Source organism: Monodelphis domestica, chromosome 8, assembly GCF_027887165.1.
Source record: "Monodelphis domestica isolate mMonDom1 chromosome 8, mMonDom1.pri, whole genome shotgun sequence".
In the NCBI taxonomy this organism is placed as follows: domain Eukaryota; kingdom Metazoa; phylum Chordata; class Mammalia; order Didelphimorphia; family Didelphidae; genus Monodelphis; species Monodelphis domestica.
Genome location: NC_077234.1, coordinates 54,760,957 through 54,781,536, shown reverse-complemented (window position 1 = coordinate 54,781,536; position 20,580 = coordinate 54,760,957). Strand labels below are relative to the sequence as shown.

General features: G+C 35.2%; 1 long non-coding RNA gene across 1 annotated transcript in view; it reads left to right on the top strand.

Moving 5' to 3' along the window:
- LOC103091880 (uncharacterized) overlaps positions 1 to 7,214 on the top strand; it is a 31,806-nt gene extending 24,592 nt beyond the window's left edge. The window contains exon 3 of the long non-coding RNA XR_008914225.1: positions 6,859 to 7,214. This is a non-coding gene — a long non-coding RNA (uncharacterized LOC103091880). The remainder of the gene's footprint in view (positions 1 to 6,858) is intronic.
- The last annotated feature ends 13,366 nt before the right edge of the window (positions 7,215 to 20,580 follow it).

Sequence of the window (20,580 nt, the reverse complement as noted above, 5' to 3'; positions counted from 1 at the left end):
AGAGGCAAGGTTTATTGATCACATCTAGTATTTTCTAGAGAAAGTAACATAGGCTAAGGGATTAGGTAAACTTTTCACATACACAATAAATATAGACAATTTATCATTCTTTTACAATAGGCTTAGTTTACCTCATCGAATCTAGACAGAGTTTTCTATAGGATAATAAATCACAGGTAAATATGTAACCATCCAACCAAGCTCCTTACAGAATTCTGACATCAGTAATTTCTTGGAAGAACATATGATTTTTATAAAGTATATCATGGAGGGGTTAGAAAGGAGGGGTTTGGGGGCCTCATAAAAGGAGTGATTCTGTCCAGACCATGTATTTGATTTTACTGGGGTCCACTCTTACTTCTGGGGGCTACACTATAATAGCTATATTTCCAAAAAAGGGAAAAAGAATGAGAAAACTGTACTTCAATTTGCACTCAGAGTTCATCAGTTCTGTCTCTGCAGATGGATAACATTTTTCCTTAATAAGTCAATTGAAATTGTCTCTGATCATTATATTGATCAGAGTAGCCAAATTTCTCACAGCTGATCCTTATTATAATATTGCATTTAACTGTGCACAACCATCTTCCAGTTCTTTTCACTTCACTTTTCCTCATTTCACATAGATCTTGCTGTGTTTTTAATATCAACATCTTCATCATCTCTTTTATTTTTCCCATTTGAATTAGTTTATTCAATTTAGAACATTATTCCTTGGTTACAATAATCACATTGTTTCCCTCTCTCCCCTCCACCCACCCTTCCCACAGTCAATGCACAATTTCATTGGGTATTACTTGTGTCCTTGATCAGAACCTATTTCCATGTTGTTTACACTAGGATGTTCATTTAGAGTCTACATCCCCAACAATATCCCTTCCATCCATGTATTCAAGCAGTTGATTTTCTTTGGTGTTTTTACTCCCACAGTGTTTCCTCTAGATGTGGATTGTGGATTTTCTTGTAGATTCCTCCAAGTTGTTCAGGATCACTGCATTGCCACTAATGGAGAAGTGCATTACATTCGATTGTACCACAGTGTATCAGTCTCTGTGTACAATGTTCTCCTGGTTCTGCTCCTTTCGCTCTGCATCACTTCCTGGAGGTTGTTCCAATCTCCATGGAGTTCCTCCACTTTATTATTCCTTTGAGCACAATAGTATTCTATCACTAACATATACTACAATTTGTTCAGCCATTCCCCAATGGAAGGGCATCCCTATATTTTCCAATTTTTTGCCACCACAAAGAGCGCAGATATAAATATTTTTGTACATGTATTTTTCCTTGTTATTTCTTTGGGGTACAAACCAAACAGTGCTATGGCTGGATCAAAGGGCAGACACTCATCATCTCTTAAGGCACAATAGTACTCCATCATTATCATATTATCGTTCATTTGTTCCCCAAATGATGAGCCTCCTTCAATGTTCAATTCCTTGTCACCTCAAAAAAAGAGCTGTTATAAATATTTTCGTACACAGAGATCTTTTTTCTTTTTATTTTATCTCTTTGTGGGTGCAGACTCTGAATCAAAAGGTTGCAGAGTTTTAAAACTCTTTGGTCATAATTCTCAATTTTTCTCTAGGATGGTTAGACACAGTTCACAACTCACAAGTGTTTACTAGTGTACCTATTTTCCTCATTTCCTTTAGCATTTATTATTTCTGATAGGTGTGAAGTGGTATTAGATCAGAATTGTTTTAATTTGCTTTTCTCTAATCGCTAGTGATTTAGAGCATTTTCCCATATGATTATAGATAACTTTGATTTCTTCTTTTGAAAACTGATAGGTCATATCCTCTGACAACTGTGCAAATTGGGAATGGCTCTTATTTTTTATACATTGACTCATTTAAATATTTGAGAAATGAAGATTTTATAAGAGAAATTTGCCTTTGCATTTTTTGCCTATGGTATTTTTTTAGCAAAATGTAGCATCACAGATTATCTCTTTAAATTAGATCATATTTATTTTTGTTTTATCTGAGATCATGATTACTATCACTATCCTTTAATTTTTTTTTTTACTTCAACTCAAACATCATAAATTCTGCTCTGGGTCTTTTATATTAATTTCATGTATAGCTTTCTGTTTCAAGCGTATCTCTTATAAACTAACATATTGTTGAATTCTGATTTCTAAACCATTCTTCTGTATGCTTCCGTTTTATGGGTGAGCTCATCTCATTCATATTAATAGTTCTGATTACTAACTATGTATTTCCCTCCCTCCAATTAAATTCTTGTCTTCTGTTTATCATTCTCTCTTTCTTTTTATCCTGTCCCTAATCAAAAGTTTGTTTTGTTTCTGATCACTGTCTCCCTTATGGCACTATCTTCTTTTTATCTACCCCCCCTATGTGTCTATGTGCCTTATCCCCTTCTCCTCTGGTGTGTGTGTGTGTGTGTGTGTGTGTGTGTGTGTGTGTGTATGTACTTCAATTTTTGAACCAATTCTGAAGTTCAAGCATTTACTGATGCCCCCTCCCCCATTTCCTTCATGCTATAAAAGTTCTTCCTTGTGAGCATTTTTAGTATGAGAAAATTCCCCCATTCTTTTTCTCCATTCCTCCTTTCTACTTCTCCCAGTTCTCTTGCTTTTTTGCCCTTTAATTTATTTTTGAGATCATCCCTCTTCCTCTTCTAGACTTCTTCTAACTATACTATTAATGATAAAGTTCTTAGGAATTGTGTTTATCATTTTACCATATAGGAATGTAAAAAAGTTTAACTTTAGTCTCTTGTGTTTACTCCTTCACATATATACTTTTTATGATCCCTTGAGTCCTGTTTAAATTTCACATTTAGTATTCAGATCTGATTTTTTAATCAGAAATGCTTGAAAGTCTTCTATTAAATTTCCATTTTGTTCCTCTGAAAGGATATACTTAATTTTAGTTGGTAGTTTATTCTTTGCTGTAATTAAAGATTTTTAGTCTTCTGGAGTATCACATTGTAAGACCTACACTTTTTTTTCAATTTTAAACATTATTTTTATTTGGTCAATTTCAAACATTATTCATTGAATACAAATATCATTTTCTTTTCCTCCCTCCCCTCCTGCCACCCCATCCAAAGCCAACACAACGATTCCACTGGGTATCACATGTGTCCTTGATCCGAACCCATTTCCATGTTGTTGGTATTTGTGCTAGGATGTTCATTTAGAGTCTACATCCCCAATCATATCCCCTCAGCCCCTGTAGTCAAGGTGTTTTTGTTCCCACCATTTGTCCTCTGCTTGTGGACAGTGTTTTTTCTCATAGATCCCTGCAGGTTGTTCAGGGACATTGCATTGACTAATGGGGAAGTCCATTACATTCGATTGTACCACAGTATATCAGTCTCTGCATACAATGTTTTCCTGGTTTTGCTCTTTTAACTCTGCATCACTTCCTGGAGGTTGATCCAGTCCCCATGGTATTCCTCCACTTTATTATTCCTTTGAGCACAAAGGTATTCCATCACCAACATATACCACAATTTGTTCAGTCAGTCCTCAATTGAAGGGCATCCCTTCATTTTCCAGTTTTTTGCCACCACAAAGAGTACAGCTATGCATATTCTTGTACAAGTCTTTTCCTTATTATCTCTTTGGGGTACAAACCCAGCAGTGTTCTAGTGCCCTTTGGGCATAGTTCCAAACTGCCTCCAGAATGGTTGGATCCATTCTCAACTCCACTAGCAATGAATTAATGTCCCAACTTTGCCACATCCCCTCCAAGATTCATTACTCTCCATAGCTGTCATGTTAGCCAATCTGCTAGGTGTGAGGTGATACCTCAGAGATATTTTGATTTACATCTCTCTGATTATCAGAAATTTAGAACACTTTTTCATGTGCTTATTAATAGTTTTGATTTCTTTAACTAAAAACTGCCTATCCATGTCCCTTGCCCATTTATCAATTGGAGAATGGCTTGATTTTTTTGTACACTTGATTTAGCTCTTTGTAAATTTGAGTAATTTAACCTTTGTCAGAGGTTTTTGTTATGAAGATTGTTTCCCAATTTGTTGCTTCCTCTCTGATTTTGGTCACATTGGTTTTGTTTGTACAAAAACTTTTTAATTTGATGTATTCAAAATTATTTATTTTATATTTTGTGGCTCCTTCTAAGTCATGCTTGGTTTTAAAATCTTTCCCTTCCCAAAGGTCTATTCTGTGTTCACATAATTTACTTATTGTTTCCTTCTTTACGTTCAAGTCATTCACCTATTCTGAGTTTATTTTGGTGTAGGGTGTGAGGTGTTCATCCAAACCTAATCTCTCCCACACTGTCTTCCAATTTTCCCAGCAGTTTTTATCAAATAGTGGATTTTTGTCCCCGAAGCTGATGTCTTTGGGCTTGTCATAGACTGTCTTGCTGAAGTCACTTACCCCAAGTCTATTCCACTGATCCTCCTTTCTGTCTCTTAGCCAGTACCAAATTGTTTTGATGACCACTGCTTTGTAATATAGTTTGAGATCTGGGACTACAAGGCCACCTTCCTTTGTATTTTTTTCCATTATTTCCCTGAATATCCTTGAGCTTTTGTTCTTCCAAATGAATTTTGTTATGGTTTTTTCTAGTTCAGTAAAAAAGTTTTTTGGAAGTTCAATGGGTATGGCACTAAATAGATAGATAAATTTGGGTAGGATGGTCATTTTTATTATATTACCTACCCATGAGCAGTTAATGTTTTTTCCAATTGCTCAAATCTAGTTTTAGTTGTGTGGAAAGTGTTTTGTAGTTGTGTACATATATTTCCTGTGTTTGTCTTGGCAGATAGATTCCTAAGTATTTTATATTGTTTAAGGTGATTTTGAATGGAATTTCTCTATCTAATTCTTGCTGCTGAGATGTGTTGGAGATGTATAGAAATGCTGATGACCTATGTGGGTTTATTTTGTATCTTGCAACTTTGCTAAAGTTGTTGATTATTTCTACTAGCTTTTTAGTTGATTCTCTAGGATTCATTAAGTAGACCATTATGTCATCTGCAAAGAGTGATAGCTTGGTCTCCTCATTGCCAATTTTAATACCCTCAATTTCTTTTTCTTCTCTAATTGCTATACCTACACTCTTTTAACATGATTGTAGCTAAATCTTGTGTGATCCTGATTTTGTCTCCATGATATTTGAATCATTTCTTTCTGACTGATTATAAAATTTTCTTCTTGATGTGGGAGCTCTGGAATTTGATTATAATTATCTTTTGAATTTTCATTTGGAAATTTTTGAAATCTTTTGAAAACTGATTTGTGTGTTCTTTTATTCTCTGGATCTAAGGTATTGGGGAAGTTTCTCTTGATGCTTTCTTAAAACATGATGTATTTCTTTTCCTTTTTGTTCATCCTGCCTTTCAAGTAGTTTGATAATTCTTAAATTATCTTTCCTCAATCTATTTTCCAGGTCAGTTATTTTTCTCCTGAGATATTTCACACTTTTTTCCCCCTATTTTGTCTTTATTTTACTTGGTCTTATTTTTTTTCTTGTTGTCTTAAGGAGTCATTATCTTTTAGTTTCTCAATTCTAATTTTTAAGAAATTCTTATTTTTGGTCAATCTTTGTACATACCTTTTCCCATGACCTATTCTGCTTTTTTAAGTAGTTCTTTTCTTCAGTGAGTTTTTGTGTTTCTTTTAGCCTAATTTTGTTTTTAAAGGGTTTTCCAGTATTTTCATACTCTTTAAAAAAATCAATTATCTTTTCATTATTTTCTTATTATTTTCCTATTTTTGAGTTTATTTCTTGGTCTTCCTTGCTACATAATAGATATTCATGATTGATTCCTCTTTTGATGTTGTTTGTTAATTTTCTTACCCTATTTCTTGATTTTTAACTTTATGTTACTCATCTTGGGGTGAGGGAAGTTCTATTCCAAGCTTCAAACTTTTCACACTTTTTTTCCAGAGGTAATTCTGAGAGTCTATAAGCCCATGCTTCCAAGGTGGCATGTTCTGTGGAGAGGTGTGATCACTGCTCTCTCAGTCTGCTCTATGGTGCTTAACCAAGAAAGACCCTAATTCCCTTCAAGCAAAGGTGCTAGTACTCCTTTTTGCTTTGCAACTGGAGCTGTGACTAGAATTATTCCATCCTTTTGACCAATCACAAAGCATCTTTTTTACACTGGAATTAAGAGGAAATAGCTATGAGCAATAGAATTGTTAATTAGTGCCAGCTGAACCCAATAAAGGGTCACTTCTCTTTTATTATTCATCCTACTCAATTATAGTTTCTAAGGTTCAGTCTACAGAAACTGCTGCTCCTGATGCCACCATTATATTGGCCACCTCCAAGACATACCATCATGTTCTTGCCATACTTCATGCTATTTCCCACCTGTGTAATAGACCTCTATTGATGACATCCTGAATTATCTTAGGTGGGGCAAAGGTCTCACTGATTTTTTGTTGGTTCTGCCACTCTAAAATTTGATTTGAGGAGCTATCTAAAAGTTAATTGCTTAGGAATGTTGGTTGATATCAACTGGGTTGTGCCTATAATCCATCTTGGTTCAACCCCTTTTAATTTAATTTTCTGGATCATAATGTTTGGCATTAATAACAGGGAAACACTAGAAATTAATGGGAACTGCAGAAATAAAATGAAAATTTAAAGATTTCTATATAGTCTAATGTTTTAACAGAGGCCAGAGTTGAAGTGCATTGTGGTTATAAATTCTATTCTTTTTCTTCCACCTTTCTGGTTAGTACTTCTATCTTAAGTATCATAAGTCAATGGTTTGTTTCATTTAATATCTTTAATAATATTTCTATTATTATTCCAATAGAGATTCATTTTAATATAAAGATGTACTAGGGAAGTAACTAGACATGTGGCATGTTCAAATCAGGATGATTTCTAATTTTAGGCTTGGAGAGACCACAGCTCTTAAACAACATTTCAGAAGGCAATACAAACAGAGGATTTAAGGAAAGCAAATCTCTGCTTCACTGGGAAGAAAGGAAAATATTATCATCATTAAATTCTCAGAAACTACCAGCTTTGAGGGAATAAATTATGACTGGTACTGTGGTTTCTTAAATCAGGACTGCCTCTCTGACAAATGACTTGCTTCTTGGGTAAAATGTGGATGCTTTGCAATTTTAGTCTCTGCTGATGCAACAGATTGATGAAGGTCAGTTTCTGGTTTTGAGTTGTACCTCTTATACCAATGGTAAACTGGTGAAAGTGTTCAGGAAAATTGTAGCTGGTAAATAAATTCTTTGCAACCTAAAAATGAAAAAAAAATGGGCTAAATATTGATTTACAAATGAATGTGATAGGTTTGCTTTCTGTAGGTATCTTGCAGAAAATTAGGCTCATGAGTGTTTATCCATGGGGGAGGCACAAACATTTGGGTTATGAGAAATGATATTATTGCTTTCTTTGTATGAATACTTACAAAGCCAGCCCAGGTGGAAGCACTTAGGATGGAAATATACAAAGATAGCAATTCAGAAGTCCTGAGAATTCTTGCCAGAAATGCTTTTAACTACTGGAAAGAAAAGATCATTAAACCAAAGGAAATGGATCTATGCATAGTAGCTCCTGATGAAAAGTGTAATGGTTATTAACTATATTAACTCATCTCAAAAGCCCTGAATATTGCATTCTTAAACACTGACTCTACTCAGATATAGGAACCAGGTGCTATCAAATACACCTTCTGTCTTCTGGATGTACTACTCCAAAATCAAAGGCCAAGAAGACCTGGTTTCAAATCCTGCTTCTTACATATCTAACTGTGGGACCCTGGATAAGTCACTGAACTATTCAGTGGGTACAAGGAACTCTATAAGATTATACAGTTGCAAAGTAGATTTGGATCAGCATTGGTAGAGAAAATAATTTCTAACCTAATTATGACAGTGCATGGAAAACTCCTCCAGGTTTCTTTAGCTCAGAAAAAAAAAACAAAAACAACAAGTCAATTCACCTTTAGAATTAAAGAACTATTCTTTATCAATTAGTAGACTACTGGTTATTAAAAACAGAAATGATTCTTCATGCCTTTAAATTTGAATTTTGTTTGGATTCCTGTTTAAAGACATTGGTCAGATAAGGCAAAAATTCCTTGATATTTCAATAATTTTCTGTTCTCACTGCTCTCATCTATTTCTTTTCCTGCTGCCATTGGTATTTTCATTTCAAGATGAGGTGTCCTAAGTAGAATGGACCAATATTGTATATCATATACCTACATGAGATCACTTGGGGAAAAAGCAGTGTTATTAAACAAAAATGAATGGCCAAATAAAATGAGAAGAAAACAGAAGCAGTTTTCTTTCATATGAATGGTTTTGGGGAAATAAATAACCAAAAATTGTTCATATTCAATAGCCAAAAAGATATGAAAGGTTACAAAATACAACATAGTTAATTTTTTATTATAGAAAGGTAAAAAGCTTTTTAATATGAACAAACTCAATGAAACTAGAATAAGAAAAAAAGTAATGATTTGTAGAAAAGCTTTTACTGATTATCTCTGTTTAAGATTTAATATCTAATGTATAAAGAAACCAATACAAACATAAACAGGAGCCTTTCTTCAACAGATAAGAAGGGAAAATTTTACAATGGAAGAAATGCAGACTATCTACAGCCAATGAAAAAAATGGCCCTAATGGGAAGCAGATGAAACAAATCTGAGATTAAAACAACTCATAGATTTTATTTCATTCTTATCAAGTTTGTAGGATTATAAAAGATGGAAATAACCAATGTTGGAGGGGCTGTGGAAAAATAGGCAAACAAATAGACTGTTGAGAATGCCAATAATGATTTCAACCCTTCTGGCAAAATTTAGAGATAGGTGAGAAAAGTGACTAAGGTCACTGACTCAGTAAAAACAATTCTGGCTGCATATAGCAATGAGGTCAAAGACAGAAGGTAATAAATTCAAAACTATTTTTAGCATTTTATTTTGTGTTAATAAGAATTAATTTTAATATTGTGTTAATTTCAATTTATAATAGTCTAGTCTCTTATTTATCAAAAATATCCTGACATTACAAATCTTTCCCTCTCCATTCCTGGTCCTAAGGCATCTTTGTAGTCACATTGGGTTGGGCTCCATCTGGAAATTTGAGTTCTGTTTACCCAATAAACAGAACTTGGGCTAATTGGGGCTACCAAAAGTGACTTGAGTTTTCTTGCCTCCAGTTAGGTGAAAGTAACCATAATGAAGCTAATTTTTCTCCTGTAGGTGGCCAGAGAACCTGTAGGTGGCTGGAACTTCATGATTAGTCCTTATTCTCAAAGGATGGGTCTGACCTCCAATATCCCCCACCCATCACATCTTTCTCTTCTGAGTCCATAAAAATCTGTCAATTTTTTTCAGTGTGAATGATCATGCTTCAGGGTCATATAACCCTCTTAAATTCTCTATTAAACAAAGGCTTTTTGTTTTTTATCTATTTCAGAGCTCAAAATTAGCAACAGTATAGAAGCAAAGCAAGTTCAGGTTCATGTTTATTAAGGAATACCTCAACAAACAGCTCATTTGGTCTGGCAGAGTCAGGGGCTAATTGCCAAAGTTATGGATTGTTAGACAAAGGAAGCCAAAGAGAATTCAAGATGTAGATCAAAAGTCTGATGACATGATTCAATTTCAGAATATCCATAAGAGATGTGTTCTAAGATAGAGGATATTTTGGAAAAATAAGTTCTGTAATTTTTGCTCCAATTTTCATAATCTGTTTTTTGATTGGAATGGGTGGCTAGTCAGTCTAGCCATTTGATGGTAAACATAAGAATCATTACCTCTTTTCTCTTTGCTCAGTGATTTTCCTGATAAGATGCAATCTTCAGAAGAGAAATGAAAATGAGCTTAAGAATTGTATTTGGTGTTAAATAAATAAATGGTGCTCTGAGTGTATCAAGACACTTGGAAACACAGAATATGCACTGTATTATGTGAGCTTGGTGGGTTGAGGTTGGTCTGGCTCAGCACTGTTCAAATAATATTCCTTTTTTTTGGAATGTAAATGACTAACATAATTTCCTTGCATTGCTTTCTCCCTCTCTCTCAGACTCCCTCTCCTTCCTTTCTCTAATCACAATAAATAGCTTTTGGAATTGGCTTAAGAGGAGTGGAATGCTTTAATTGGAGAAAAGGAGAAAACAATGGAAAAAAGATCCACATAAATAGGATAAAGGGAATAAATTGTCAGAATAGTCTGTTGAAAATGGAAGTGTTGTACCCAGTTTTCTGTCTCTTCATCTGACCTGTAAGAACTTTTTAAAGGATGGGAAAGCAGGGGGTGGAATGCAAGTTCACTTGGGAGGCAGCCAACAAATGGAGGAAGCATATCATGGGACTTTTTGAACTTATCTTGAGCATACCAAGTAGGAAGAAGAATTAGCCTCTGGGATAATGCTTTAGTACCATCTAAATTTTGCTATCCTGAGCCAAGTCTCTAGTTGTTCCACCCTAGTTATTTAGTTTCCTAGTTTCAGCATTCTCTCTCTCTCTCTCTCTCTCTCTCTCTCTCTCTCTCTCTCTCTCTCTCTCTCTCTCTCTCTCTCTCTCTCTCTCTCTCTCTCTCTCTCTCTTCTCTCTCTTCTCTCTCTTCTCTCTCTCTCCCCTCTACAAACATTCACATACATAACAATTCCTTGATGCTTATTACAGTCTGGATATATGATTTCAAATATACTATATATGTGTTTATATATCTCAATAAAAACAATTCCCTTTGCTAATTGTGATCTGCAACTCTTCTATGTTGTAGTCTAAGGAAGTAGCCAAGGGCCTTATATTAAAGGTAACTTCCCCTGTGTGAATCTTGAAATTTCTCAGACTTGTGAATGTTAAAAATTCCCCATTGGGGAATTCTCCATGGGGACAATTCTCTATCATTCCCCATTTTAAACAGTGAAGCTACTTAGATCTAAAATGTGAGAACTCTACTTAGATCAGAAATGTGAAGACCTCTATTCCACCCATACTTAAGCCTGCTTTAGGGGAGAAAACTCCTTGCTGAACAATGAAAAGTATTTAAACCCATACTTAAGCCATGCCTATTTTTAGAATTAATACAAAGGGGTGCTAAGTACCTATAAAGGTCAGGCAACTTGTAAACTTACAAGGAGCAAAGAGGAAAAAACTTACTCAGAGATTCTAGCCTACTCAGGTGTAGATTACTAAAAGGATTAGTCTACTCAGGTGTGAATTCAGAATGGGCTGTCCTTTGGAAAATATCTACTGTGATTGGTAGATGGAAGAACTTAGGGGAGGTGACATAGGAGAAAACTCCCTATATAAGAGAAGGACAGGCTGTTGAAGAGATATAGAGACTCTAAAACAGTCTCTAAGGAGGCTATTAGAAGGAGAGTGCTCTAAGATCAGTCTCTTGAGAGACAGTCTCTAAGGAGGTTGTTGAGAGAAGGACAATCTTTAAGGAGGTCTCTCAAGGGAGACTGAAATCCTCTGGGGAGACTCTGTCCCCCTGAATCCTCGCTTGAACAGATCTTATGGTGAGTGATTAAGGACTGACTGATCTTTTCTTTTAGAGCTTAGGCCTGGGTTGGCCAGGGCTGCCTGGGCCAGCCTATTCTTTTCTCATTTATTTCTCTCTCTCTCTCTCTCTCTCTCTTTCTCTCTCTCTCTCTCTCTCTCTCTCTCTCTCTCTCTCTCTCTCTCTCTCTCCTCATTGTATTATTAATTAAATTCTCTATAAAACCAGTTGACTTGGGTATATTCATAATTGGGAATATTTCCCTGGTGACCACCTTATATTTGATTTAAAACAAGACACTGTAGTGAAAACATATTTCCTGTGGTCACAATTTACTCACCCACTCTTATATCTACTACAATTTATATCTTCTACTATTTTACTCACTACAGTTTACAACCTCAACCATTTTAACTATTACAGTTTATGACCTCCCACTCTTTTAAATGACACACCTGTGTTGTAGAGCCAGATACAGTACTTGAATACAATACTTGACTTCCAGGCACTAAACCATGTTTCTTTTAAAACACTATACTTTTCCAGATCAAAAACAGTTAACCAAATAAACCTAAATCTGTAGGTCAACAAGCATTTTTAGTCCATTTATTTTATTATATCAAGTACTGGGAATACAAATACTATATAAGCAAAAAAGAAGATAATCTCCTTCAAGGAGCTTTCATTCCAATGACAATATTTTAAAGGAAGCTGAAATAGAGCAGGTTTCATGATGGTGGAGCCATTGAACACAACCTAGTGAGAAGTGAAGAGATGGGTGACTGGAATGCACTCTAGGAATGGAATTTAAGAGAGAAGCTGTCCAATCAGAGGGAAGATTTTTAGGGGCAGACAGTACAGAGTTAAACTAAAGACAGACTAAACAAATCAAATAGGTATAACAAAGTATCTCCTTTGTTATAGGACATTGGAAAGACATTGGAAGGATCCTTAGTCCTTGACTTGAAGCCTCTATACTCTTATTCAGACATATTTCTAACAAGCTTTTAAATCTTGTTTTGAAGTCATCACTAAGCTGGAAAAAGCACAAGAGCAAAGAATCCCTAAAGAGTCATATTGATAGCAGCAACAAAATATAGCTAATGGTCTTATTGAATGAGAAGAGAACACAGACATCAGCATGTACAATTCCAAAAATAATTGCTAGCATTTATATGGCACTTTAATATTTGCAAAGTACATTGCCCATTTCATCTGAGTTTCACCACAATCCTGGGAGGGACCTGCTATTATCATCTCCATTTAATAGTGGAGGAAATGGAGGTAGAGTTACATGGTTTGCCCCAGGGTCACACAGCAAGTAAGATGCCTGAAATATTAATACCTCAAGGATCTATGACTTCTCTGGTGGGAGAAATTCCTCCTATATAAAGTGAAAATCATCTAGAAAATAGCATACTATAGCTTAAATATGTACATGTAATATCAACTGGGAAGAAGTTTATTTAATTTAATTTCAAATGTTTTCCTCTAGATGCATACACATATAGATAGAAAAGAAGGTAGTCCTTGTCCTCAGGGAGCTTACCTTCATTTTGGGAAAGACATGCATATAGTGGGGCTGAAAGAGGAAGTGATGGAGACAGTAGTGATGTGGAGTAAGTCAAGACATGGATTCTAATAGGTAAGATTGGATGAAAGCTCATCTGTAAGACTCCAGAGTTATAAAGATAGAGCCCAAGCTTATGGGGTGTGTGTGGGGAGAGGGAGGAGATGATGACATTGGTAGAAATGAAAGCAGCAGGGTAGCAGAATGCCAAGACAACTGGAAAGTGGTATGGAGGTCTGGTTCTAGGCTAGGGAAAGTAAGAGGTTAACTATCAGAGTATCTCAGGGGCAGAGTTCAAAGCAATGTCCTGAGGGAGGTGGTGATGGTGGCTCAAGTAGAAATGAATCATTCTAAAATTCTAGACTTAGGAAGTAATCACTCTGTGTCATGTGCCCAATGAGAGTGGGATGGAGGAAGGGAATAAGTAATTATTAAATGCCTGTGAGAACCAAATATTTCATAAATATCTAATTCAACCTCTACAACAATCCTATAAGGTATGTTCTATTATTATATACATTTTATGGATGAAGAAATTGAGGCAGATGGAAACTAACTGACTTACCTCAGGTTACACAAATAGGAAGTATCTGAAGCTGAATTTGAACTCATGTTTTCCTGACTCTACGCCCAGTGCTCTGTGCACTATGGCATCACCTCAAGTTAATGAGGCAAATTAGATTACAAGAAAAGATAGTATATATTTTGATGCAGTTGATGAGATTCCACAACTCCAGTGGACTCAGGTGATTACTCAAATCAAAGCCCAAAAGACATAGAGGACTTTCATCTTTTGTCTCCTGTCCATCTTCTCATCCTTGATGTTATCCTCCCTTGAATCTTGCAATGTTACCATTTCTTTCAGAAGCAGAAGACATTGTACTTGGAATTTAAGCCAGTGATAAAGGAATAATGAAACTAAGATAGCTGGAAATTAAGGTTGAAAAACCTTTATTTAATTCTCTAACAACAAATGATCTTCTGAATATAACTACTTTTGAATGTATAATTATTTTTTTTTGGTGAGTGACGGGTGGTGGAGTAGTACAGTGGTCACAAACATATCAGTGGGCTGTCTTGACCTAGTCCTTCAATTATAACTACTTGACTTTTTGCTACTTTTATTGATATTTCTTCCTTAAGCATGTTCATCAATAGTGTTTTTAGTTTTTTTCACCTTAGATATTTCATTCATGAAGATTTTCTTAGATGAATATGATTAAAACTTTTTTTTAAAGAAAGAATGTGGTCATTTTCTTCAAAATCATTTTTTTGTTTGTTTAATAAAATAAAATCTCTATTTGAGGTCAAGAGAGACCTTAGAGAGCTATAATTTCCCTAGATCCATTGTTTCTCCATTTGTTAAAATGAAAGGGAACACTAAGAAAACCTTTTTCAAACTCAGTGGAGCTAAAATTCAGTTTGATGGAAGGGGAGGCCATGGAATTGATCACAGTGAATTCAAAATTACATGACAGTTGAAAAACAGTGTGAAATGTGAGTTGCTGAAGGTTTTGATCAGATAATGGTTGTTTCAGGGTAGACATAAAATGATTGACCAAAGGTGTCTTCTTTTCTAGGGAGCTGCTAATTACCTAAATTCTAATACTGAGAGACAGCAACACTTCATTATACATTTTTAGAGGAGAGACTATATCAGGGGTATGTAGCTGTGAAAACTTCCTATACCAGATTGCAACTCTAAAATGTGTCTAACAACATTTTGTTGGAAGTTAAGTAACTTGTTCACATGTGTCCACTTAATGTATGTTAAAGGAAGGTTTTGAAACCAGGTTTTTTGGCTCCATGTCAAGCGCTTTCTCCATTACACATCAAGTCAAGTCAACTACTATTTAGTAAGCACCCAGAAGTCCAAGTCACTGTGCTAAGTGTCATAGAGAGATAGAAAGACCAAAAGCAGCCTCTCCCTTCAAGACGTTCACAATCTAAGGGGAGAGATAACACATAAGTAATTAAATGCAAACAAGATAAACACAGGACAAATTGGAAATAATCTCCAATCTGGGACTCTCTCCCTCTTGGTTGAGCTGCTTTACCTTGCTCCAAATGGGAGCACTCCTTCACTCTCTATTGCCTGGAATATATTCTCCTCTGGATACCTTCTTGGATTTCTGCTTTGCTATGGTTTAGATGAATAGGTTTCTTTTCTATTTTCTATGTATGTTCATTGTGGAATTGGTATTTGGTGGGAAAGGCATCAAACCTTGGATATAAAGCTTGGGGTCCTCCTTCCTTCTAATAATGAAACAGCAATCAGAAATGAGCTTGAATCTGATCAGATCCTCTAGACTAACAATATTTAAGGGCAGAGAGAGATATAATTCAAGTCCTGTACCTCCCCTCTGAAGAGATTTAGTCCCATAGGTTTAGCTTCATTATTCCTGTATCACTGGCTTAAACAAGTTCAATGCCTTCTGCTTCTTAGAGAAATGGTAACATGGCAACATGCAAGTGAGGATGGAAGTGGAGATGAGAAGATGGATAGGGAACAAAAGAGAAAAGGGATTCCTCCCCCTCACCCCCACTTTCCTGCTTCTCCTTTTGGAAGGAATTAAAGTCTCCTTTGAGAAGGATGGGGAGGGGTGGAGAATAGAGAAGTCTGTTCTGTCTTTCTTTGGACCACACAAAGGTCCTCCCATGCCTCATAGGTGGAGACAGCCCTTGTAATACACATGGGGCTTTATTTGCTACAATACGCATTGTCATATTCCTTCAAACAATTTATTGATATTTTTGGCAGCTGGGTTGCACAGTGGATAGAGTATCAAGCATGTAATCAGGAAGACTCCTCTTTCTGATTTCAAATGTATCTCAAACCCTTACTAGCTATATGAAATTGAACAAGTCACCTACCCTTGTTTGCCTCAGTTTCCTTCTCTGTAAAATGAGTTATAGAAGGAAATGAAAAACTACTCTAGTATCTGTAACAGTTAAAATTTAGGGGAGACTGAGACAGGTAGAAATTAGTTTATCTCTGTAAGGAGTATTATAATTTTTAGAGGTTTATTAGAGATTAAGGATTAAAGAAAATACAGGATAAGAAACACGTGCCTAGGCCAGAGTGGCTTAGACAAGATAATCTCACATCATGGAAGAGCCGTGTCTGCTCCAAAACGGAACTCCAAAAGCCCCAAAAGCTCTTGCAGTCAGGTTAAATACCTTCTTGATCTTGGCCCACGTGAGAATTCAAAGCATTCTGGGGAAGTGGAACAAGGACTTCTGGGGATTGAAGTCCAGAGTTTGAGTCTATTTTTTACATATCTTTATTGAGAGAAGCCCAAAAGGCATCACAAAGAGTCAGATATGAGTAAAATGTTTGAATGACAACAATGTTATTTTTTCTTTTACATCACCTATTCCATATTTCTCAGTATCACTCTTCCTTCTTCCCCCAAAGTCATCCAATATAGCCAAGAAATTTTCAAAAAGAAAAAATACAGTTTAATAGAAGCTAGCATTTATATAGTTGTTTAAGGCTTGCAAAACACATTATTTATGTTGTGTCATTTAATCCCCTCAGTAGTCCAATGAAATAGGTTCTATTTTAATCTTCCTGTTATGGATGAGGAAACTGAGGCATAAGAGAGATTAAATTACTTACCCAGGTCACATAGTTAATAAATGAGGAAAGATATGAATTTCAGTCTTTCTGATTTCAAGCCTAATAAATACTTAATCGATAGATGTACCAAACATGGACTGATCTCTTATGTAGTGTTATATATTTCCTCTTCCACAAAGGAGGAAAGGACATAATTTAGTATTCTTATTTGGTAAAGGAAAAAAGCTTTGTCACAATTTCACAGTCTTCAGTTTGTTTTATTTTATTGTTCTTTCCATTTACATTGCTTAAGTCATTCTGTATATTTTTCCTGTGTCTTTGATGATTTCATTTTACATGCATCCAAGATGTCTTCCCATGCTTTTCTGTATTAATCATGTTCATTATTTCTTTATGGGTAATAATACTTTATTATATTCAGTCTATCATGATTTGTTTGGTTATTCCCCAATCAAAAGTCATCTACTCTGTTTCCATGATTCTATTCATTCCTGCTTTCAAATCATTATGTTAGTCTTGAAATATAAATGTGTCAACTCTGATTTTTCTACATGGCTAAAATTGGTAACACTTAATGCTTGGTATAGGATTCCAATAATGCTGATTGTAGAGGAAGAATTAGCTCTTGTTCTCATCATTTAGTATGCTCTATAATTCATTATAGTATCATGCCTCAAAATAATCACAGCTTTTTAGATTCGTGCTTAGTTTGTAATCTGTTAAGCCTGCTAAGCATAAAATTTTGTTCCTTTCTTGACTGAAATTCGTCTTTGTTCATAATTACTTTCCCAGTTTTTTAAGGTCATTGGAAATTTTAGGCCCTTCTAAATCATGGTTGTACCCAATCATTTGAATTTTGTGTCTCCTGAAAATGATATGCTGTTCTCAAAAATACGGATGCCTTCTTGTTCTCATGGATCAGTCTCAACATGAGTTTCCTTGTCTGTCCCTATCATATTCTTTTCCCCATCTCATTCTGGATGCATAATGTTCCTTGCTCAAAATTTCTTGTCTATCTACCTTCTTTTTTGCCAGAAGTGAGAGAGGATGACAATGCAACAGACTCCATTTCATTCTGTATTTCCCATATATGCATAGTTGTGTGAAATTAAAATATAGAATGACATAATATTGGGGCCAGGAGTGATTTCTATATTCCCGATTATTTTGTAAATATATTTTATTTCCCCCATTACATGTAAAATACAATTTTAATATTAAAATTTTAAAGTTTTGAGTTCCAGATTCTCTTCTTTCTTCCGAGCCTCCTTCCTTTCCTCTCTCCCTCCCATCCCCTCCTCCAGATAGGAAGCAATTTGATATAGGTTTTACAAGTAAAACTTTTTTTGTATTAGTTATTTATAGAATAGTTCTCAAATAGAAAATAAGAATAAAGAAAATGAAATATAGTACGTTTCATTGTGTATTTAGACACTAGTTCTTACTTAGAAGGCAGATGGCATTTTTCATCATGAGTCTCTGGGACTGTTTTTGATCGCTGTATTATTGAGAATAACTAGGTCATTCACAATTGTTCCTCAAGAGATATTGCTGTCACTGTGTGCAAGGTCCTTCTGGTTCACCTTACTTCACTTTGCACCAATTCATGTAAGTCTTTCTGGACTTTTCTGACATCATTCTGTTTATTATTTCTTACAATACTATAACATTCCATAAGTATCATATACCACAACTTGTCCAGTCATTTCCCAACTGATAGACAACCCCTTGATTTCTAATTCTTTGCTACCACAAAAAAGCTGCAATAAAATATGTTTGAACAAATTGGTTCCCCCATTTTTTATCTTAGGGGAATGTTTTTGAAGTTTTTTAGCATTCAAGGCAAATAATTTAAAAAATCAGATTAAAATGTTTTAATGGTTTAAATCCTGGTGACTATGAAGCTATAAAAGCCAAACTGGATACCAAAATTTATTTAAAAATAATAAAACTAAAGACTAGAAAGTATTCATATCTTTAAGATCAAATAAAATATTGTCAAAAATCCAACAATAAGCAGTTCAACTGCTAATTAGGTGGAAATGAACAACTAGAAGTTCTTAACCTTTTTGTTGCATGGACCCTTGTCAAGTCTAGTCTAGTCAAGCCTTTTGATATCTTCAAATGAAAAAAAAAATCACATAGGATTCCAAAGGAAACCAATTTTATTTAAATAAAGTCAGAATGTTCCCCTCTCACCCCATTCAAGTTCTTGGGTGTCTTGAAATTTATCTATGAACTCAAGGTTAAAACTCAAAGGAAATTAGCCTAGACCAAGGGGTTAAAAGAGTTCTTCGTCAACAACTTTATTGAGTACACACAAATATTCCCTATGGTATGTCATCTTATGAAAAGTCAGAAAATAAGACAGAGTACATACTGTGTAGTAGGCAAGGGAAGACATATTATTGGTAAATGATAAAATTAGACTAGGGGTCAGGCATCAAGGAGAACATTTAATATTCTCCTTCTACTATCTATATGTTTTTTTTTTCTCAAAGAACAATTATCCATCTTTATCAAATTCACATTATCCCAGAAGAAAAAAGAGAGACATCTTGCCTTGAGATCAGGAAGACCTGAGTCAAGTTCTGGTTTTGACTATACTAACTGAGTGATCCCAGGTAAAGCGCTTAACTTTCAAAGTCTCAGACAACTCTCTAAAGATTATATTTAAGAACAAGTACAGTTCTGCATGGGCAAAGGGAGATTCCATACCAAGAGCTCTTCTACCAATGAGATTACAGCTCCAGGTCAAAAAAGGTTGATTTTTTTTTTCAAAAACTATCCCACAGAGATTAAATGCCTGAATGGCAGAACAATATAATTTTCAAAGAATCACAATTTTAGGTGACCCATGGGACAGTATAGATGCATGTGGTGTCTATACTGGTATGACTAGACAGTAACTTATTGCCAAAAAAAGATTTATATGTAAAAAGTGACCTAAAAGAAGTTATATGGGAAATATATGATGTGAAAAGAAGGTAGTCTGGTTATGTAGTATGAGCAAAAACTAACCAATGGACAGGCTGGAGGGCTGCAACATTGGAAACATGGAATGTTTAATGGCCGAGAAGAAGGTCTCTGACATGCTGGGTGGGTTCACTCTTAAAGATTCATGCAGAACTATGGATGAGTGGCACAGAACCGATCATTTAATTAGTCATCAAGCATTTATTTAAATAAAAAACTCCATTACCTTCTGGCTTAAATTAATAATACTAAATATCTGTTTCTAGGAAGAAGAGAGATAAGGGGTAGCCCAGAGTCACACAGCTAGTAAGGGTCTGAGGTCAGATTTGAACCCAGGGCCTCCTGTCTCCAGATATGGCTCAATGAACATTTATTAATTGTTCATTATATGGCAGCTAGGAACAAGGAATTGAAAGAAAGGCAAAAATGGTCCTTGTCTTCAAGAAACATGTATTCTAATTGGGGAGACAATATAAAAAAGCATATAAAATGTTCATTATATATATATATATATATATATATTTATAGAGCATAGAGAGAAAGGGAGAGACAGAGAGAGAAAGAAAAAGAGATAAAGAGAGAGAGTGAGTGTGTGTGTGTGTGTGTGTGAGAGAGAGAGAGAGAGAGAGAGAGAGAAAGAGAGAGAGAGAGAAAGAGAGAGAGAGAGTAGAATCTAGTAAATTGGGACCAGCCTCTTCCCAAACTGAATCTTGAAGGAAGCAAAGGAATAGCATGGATTTAGATCAAAGGAAGGAGTGCCCACATGGATGAGGTCACGAATCCACTGAAGTTCTGAAATATTAAGAGAGAAAACTATTTTAAAACATTTATTCATTCTTCCAATGATACACTAATTATAAATGGTCCTGATTCATCCATCAAAGCAGACCTGGCAGGGCTTTCACATGGCAACAATGTCTTAATTACTAATTTGTGATTCTGTATGTTCTTGAAAGCAACAAAGCTGAAATGCTATAAAAAAGTTTATGATTCAGACTTCAC